This window comes from Schistocerca americana, chromosome 2 (assembly GCF_021461395.2).
Source record: "Schistocerca americana isolate TAMUIC-IGC-003095 chromosome 2, iqSchAmer2.1, whole genome shotgun sequence".
NCBI classification, from domain to species: Eukaryota; Metazoa; Arthropoda; class Insecta; order Orthoptera; family Acrididae; genus Schistocerca; species Schistocerca americana.
The window spans coordinates 638,261,273-638,268,139 of NC_060120.1; positions in this window are offsets into that span (position 1 = coordinate 638,261,273).

The following is a 6,867-nucleotide window of genomic DNA, read 5'->3' on the forward strand; positions in this document are numbered from 1 at the left end:
CGCCAGCAAGTAAATGTCGTTGTTGTTTAATTTCTCAGCACTTTTGATCAAGAACATATGTTATGAGGTTTGCTTGGACATTAATAAACTTTGTCAGTGTTAGTTCCTCAATTCCGATAACATCCTCTGACTTTTTGCATCTCGGATGGTGACTCATAACCTCACTTCACCGTTAGGTACTGTGCTAAGCGAACTGACGTGACATGACGGACAGTTCAAATACACGCTGTCGTGACGGTGCCGTGACGTGATGCTCTTTCATTTTCCTCTACAAAGCTAAGAACCCAGTATATTCCAGGTATCATACGCAAATGGTTATGGTGTCCACAAAACCCCTGTACCAAATCCACAGCACCTATGAAGGGAGTCTGTCTGTACCAGCGATATAATGGCATTCAAAATTTATAGGATGCGTTTTGGACAAATTTATGCCCTCCCAAGATCACGTGACCATGGTGGCAATGTATGCAGACAACACAAAATTAATTCTGCGCATCTGAATGCTCACCCCAGAGATATTTCGACTCTGACATCTGCTGGCTTTCCTGACGAAGGCAATGGACGATGTTGTCAAAAGCGTGGTACTTTAAACCAATTTGACACTATAGGTTCACGTTGTTAGTTTTCCTTATTTTCATGCGCTCATTTTAGAATATCTGCTGAGTTTCTGTACCGTACCTGGTGTAGAATTTTTGGACAGTCCTTTCAGACTTACTATTGTTTTGAAAATCTTGTAAAGTGGTAGAACATGTTTTTGCAAGTGAAAAGCTACTGTTTTCTCCCAACTCTATGGCCTTTCAGCACGTCTACTGACACCGCTGGGGATTTCTGACCCTAAAGCTCATCAGGGGATGAAGCTGCATCGAGATGGACACAGTATTCTTAATTACAGCCTTTCAGATATGTAAAGATTAATACATCCGTTGATTTTCAGGCTTTGCTTATCCGATAATAGAAACAAAGTTTTCAACATGGTCCTTTTGGGCCACTTAAGAAATAGTCAGGAAAAACGTCATAATTATTATCTTTGACGTTTTTATGTATACTATTTCTTTAATCTACCCCTTCCAGCACTAGGAATGTAGTCGCACTGGCGTGAACGATTCTCTGGATGCACATATTTCAAATCCGCGTTCGACCAACCAAAATCAGGTTTCCCTGATTTCCCTAAATCGGTCCGAACTGATCCTTCGAAAGGGCGCGGTCGATTTCCTTCCCCATTCCTGAAATATTAGAGCTTGTGTGTCCGTCTCTGTGATCTTAATGTCGATGGGACGTTAAATCCTAATGTTCCTGCCAGTTTCCTTTCGTCATGTGAATGACAGCCGCACCCAGTAGTGTACGACGACCGTATTAACGAGAGTTGTGCATGCCTCCCATTGGCTGTACATGTGAACTTCGTAACCGGAGATCTGCTATGCGTGATGTGAATGTAGGCATCGGTATTCATTAATGTCGGAAATGTACCTGAAGTTGGTAAACTGACTATCATAATTTATTGTAACTACTCTGTAGAAATGTGGTTTTCTGCCTGGAAATGATATAAAAAGTTCAAAGGTAAACGCAGAGCATATGATGTGTTCCAGCCTTGGCAATTTTGTTCGCAGGAAAGGCTGTCTGTCATTTCTTCAGTTACGAAATACCGCAATGTTGTACGAAGATATCATCATTAAATTAAATAAAAAATAATCACGAAAGTATTCGACATGCACTAAAGTTGCGAAAATGAAATTGGGTGAGTGATGAAATGTAAAAAGCAGTGAATACACGAGGTTTTCTATCTTACTTTGTTTGAAATTGTGTATACAGTGAATAATGTATTACTATAGTTATCACATGTTGCATTTCTTTAATTGCATTGCTACTATGTTCATTTGTATTGAGAGGCACCCACATGCCTTGCTCATACTGTGGCATCAAGCAGTCAGGCCTGCAAGATGAGTGGTATGCCAAGCGAGTGGATTCATTTTTTATTTATCAAGTAACATGAACTCTAGTACTCATGATTAAGTTAAAAGTTATTCTCCTCCTTGGATATTACGCATCGGAAACGCACATCTGACTATTAGTAATTTACACAACACTGACTGTTCACTATGCACTGGCAATACCACATTTTCTTTCTTATTTAACGGCTTTTATCAACACGTGGCCATCGCACTGAATATGAATGGCGCACACATTATAAATTCTGGATATCATGACAACATACAATTCGAAGGAAAAGGCCACCAATCTTTTTCTTTTCACTATCTTATTTATTCCGATAAATTCTATAACCTAAACACACAAATTCTATAACCTACAACAATAACACATGAGAAATTCCGCCCAGTGGGCATGGCTTTACATTGGTGATTCTCTATCTTATGGTCTCGTAATTATTTAACGCTACAGTGCACTTTCTTGATAGGATGGTGGATCTTTTGCTATATCTCACACTTTGACTCTCACAACCATCATCACAAAACTTTCCTCCAGACCGAGCGGTACAAAAGGAACATGCATAGCCCACTACCTCTGAAACTACCTTGCTACTTTCCCATGCAAGCCACATATACTTAAATTACATGACATACACCACACTGCAACATGGAATACAACATAAGGAATAGTCACAACATTATAATCACATCACTTTCAGCTTTCTCACTTCAATTAGTATTCATCCCAGTTCCACACGACACTGCCCCACTTCGTAACTTTTCTTTCCTACTACGAACTCTGGACGTTATATGCACGTCTTCCTGTGCAATGCAAGCCAACTGGCGTTGCTGGATAGACGGCTGACTCACCTTGCTTCTCTCTCAGAGTATTACAGTTTGAATCACGCGTCACACGGAAACATAACACGCAAAGTAATATTAAGAACATATTCATCACACACGTGAGTCCTCAACTGATACCATGGGCGAGTACTTCTCTTTATCCTTTGTCTCATACACAGATTGAGACTCACACAGTACTCACCACGTGGAAGTACTCGTCTCTAATTTCAAGTCCTGCGCACGCCATTTCTTAAATATTTCCAACTTATAGTACACACGCTAGTAATTCAGCTTAACTTAAGCACTCGGAAGTATTTCAACTTATTGCTACACGTGGTTTCATTGTGACCGTTGGTCACTTCCGAAGATTACTACGATCCCATTAATATTACCTGCCTGACATTTAATTCTCCCCACAAAAGTTCCTGAAATAGAGAAATTATTATTCTAAACTACTCTTAAGTATTTCACATGCATACCATGTCTCCACTCTTTTGTCCTTACGAAGCACGCCTAAGACAGATCTTACCAACACTAGATCCAGCGGCAGAGTGTTGAAACATGGCCATTTTTCAGGTCATCTCGCACCTCTGTCGAGGTGGGGGAAGACCATGCTACCGTATTAGTCAGCCACATTTCAGGCACTCAAAGCTCCGGTAAGTTTCATCTCTTTGGTTCCACCAAAGGTGGCCAAAGGATCGTCTCAAAGATGATCATATATTCACATTCACTATCTGCGGTTAGCAGACGACCATACATTCATTCATTTCACAGATCTCACCAAACTGGATGTAGGGATTTATTTTGTGGGAGTGCACATGTGATCAATTAAATAAATAAATTGTCATTCTTTCCCACAATGGTATCCGGCTTTGCTGTATTAATTGAAATTGAGTTATTTTTACAACAAAAATGTTGTACTGACAAGAATAACGAAGAATGTTGTACCTATTTTCAATTTCGGGCGGTACTGTACCCTTTCAGTATCACCGTTGCTACGATGGGTCTCACAAACCCGACCTGCGTATCAGTCTGATTTGTTAAGGGTAGGGAGCACAAAAGGGCTTCACAGTCACGCATGTTGTCTAGATGAAGAAAACAAACACATTTTGCTGTAGGTTTGAGTAAATTGTTGTCCTTTATTACTACATAACCAAATTAGACTGGGATTCTAACATTTACATACAGTACAGGACAAAAATGGTTACAAATGTGACTGTTGTGTGTCATAGCACACAAAGTAGAACAATGAAAGCTACGAAAACCAAACTCAGGTATGAGCAGATGAATAGAAAACATGTACGAATACGTAGTAAGTGAATGGAGTGTCTCCACTATGTCTTTTGAATGTACTGTCTCCACATGTCGTTTTACCACACCAGGCCACTACATGCATTCTTTACAAATTAAACTTGAGTATTTTTTGAGACATACAAACTTAGAGCATTTGTAACAAATATATTGCGTTTTGCTATCTTCATAACCATAGAAGCGTCCTCTCTTAGGCACTGTACTCTGGTTCACACACCCATCGTCTTGCGGTTCGACCCCCATCAGTCTGTTGACAGATCTATTGAGAGGTCGGTTGATATGCTTACTGCCAGCTCTGTGTAGTAATTGGCCTCTGACGAGAGCCTTCCCAAGCAATTACAGAAAGTCTCTCCTCGTGGTCTCCCCCTGGTTGTTAGCTCTAAAGATGATGAGATTATTTATGCTTGCTACATTTAGTAAGCAAAAGAATATGGCCAACAGCCGCCTTCTAGCTGTTTTTGCTACATCATAGGTGGCACACATCTGATCTACTAAATCTGTCCCACCCTTAGTAGCATTCTACAGAGTTATCATCTCCGGCTTCATTTCTTCCCCAGTTGTTGCATTCATTTTGTTGTCGTGGTACATAGCACTCATTAGAAGTAGGCACCTGTTTTCCTTTGTTACATAACTCACTAATGTGCACGTTTTCTGAAAGCCAAAGATACTAGTAAAAGCATTTCTAGCCCGGGTGTGTTCACGAATTCTGGGGTAATTTCCGTCTTGTTCTTCCTTACTGTTCCCAAAAGTGTGAATTTATGGTCTTTCAGAAGTGACAGGGCCAGTTTATAGCTCGTAAACCAGTTATCCATTGTTATGTTACTTGATGTTTTTGAAATATGATTACACAACCTTTTGACGACATCAGCTGCACGTTACTCAACTTACATGGTCTATCTGGCTGCTCACCTAAGTAAACTTCCAAATTTGACGTGTACGCCGTTCTTGCATCGGCTAGATTGAACACTTTTATTCCATATTCGTCAGGTATGGAACGAATGTACATTCGAAAACTACACCGTCCTCGAAATTTGACAGGCATTTCATCTACAGTGACATATCCTCCAAGAGAATAGTGTGCTATGCAGTGTTTGGTGAACAAATCAAATACAGGGCTATTACAAATGATTGAAGCGATTTCACAGCTCTACAATAACTTTATTATTTGAGATATTTTCACAATGCTTTGCACACACATACAAAAACTCAAAAAGTTTTTTTAGGCATTCACAAATGTTCGATATGTGCCCCTTTAGTGATTCGGCAGACATCAAGCCGATAATCAAGTTCCTCCCACACTCGGCGCAGCATGTCCCCATCAATGAGTTCGAAAGCACTGTTGATGCGAGCTCGCAGTTCTGGCACGTTTCTTGGTAGAGGATGTTTAAACAGTGAATCTTTCACATAACCCCACAGAAAGAAATCGCATGGGGTTAAGTCGGGAGAGCGTGGAAGCCATGACGTGAATTGTTGATCATGATCTCCACCACAACCGATCCATCGGTTTTCCAATCTGCTGTTTAAGAAATGCTTCTGCTTTAGCCTTTTCCGTAAGATTTTCCAAACCGTCGGCTGTGGTACGTTTAGCTCCCTGCTAGCTTTATTCGTCGACTTCCGCGGCCACGTGTGAAACTTGCTGGCACGCGTTCAACCGTTTCTTCGCTCACTGCAGGCCGACCCGTTGATTTCCCCTTACTGAGGCATCCGGAAGCTTTAAACTGCGCATATCATCGCCGAATGGAGTTAGCAGTTGGTGGATCTTTGTTGAACTTCGTCCTGAAGTGTTGTTGCACTGTTATGACTGACTGATGTGATTTCATTTCAAGCACGACATACGCTTTCTCGGCTCCTGTCGCCATTTTGTCTCACTGCGCTCTCGAGCGCTCTGGCGGCAGAAACCTGAAGTGCGGCTTCAGCCGAACAAAACTTTATGAGTTTTTCTACGTATCTGTAGTGTGTCGTGACCATATGTCAATGAATGGAGCTACAGTGAATTTATGAAATCGCTTCAATCATTTGTAATAGCCCTGTATATTTTGTATAGGAGCCAATTTATCATCTTTTCGCCTGTCGGACCTCGTTGACTTATCGTCAAATCTCAGACACTGTTCCAGAAACCTGAATCTCTGTATGATAATTGTAGAGTAGAATAATTCCAATCCTGTTCCATCTCTGCCCCAGAGTTCTTCTAAATTAACCCTGCCAACCTTGTATATTCCACCCAAATACAACAGACCAAGAAATTCTTCAATTTCACCTTTGTCTGTCTCAAGAATGAAGGTCTGACACGAAGAGTATCTCGACTAAGCGGATTCGATACATTGGTTAGTATGTATCACTACTTCATTCATTATTTCGTCCATGAAAAACAGCCGCCATATTTCTACATCTGTCCTTTTATTCTTTGCCATTCCCGTCACAACAAGAATATGTGACACAATATTATGTGACCTCGTTCTGATACGAGGTGTAGGCATGTCTTTCATCCATTTAGTACGCTTGTCCTTACCTACAAAATATTTCTTATTGTTTTGATATCTATCACTGTCATCCCCACTTTGGTCGCTTTCTGTATCGTGTTGACTATATAGATCGTCGCTACGTCACCACCTTCGTCACCTGATTCATCACTAACGATTTCATTTCGCATCGTTACACAAATCTTCTGTTACATCCATTATAGCCCTCGTTTGAAATAAATAGCCTAATTCAGCAATGTGAATGTGTGCTACAAATATTTGTTTTGGGACAAACGATACCATCATTGCTACTCTGGGTCCTATGGCCC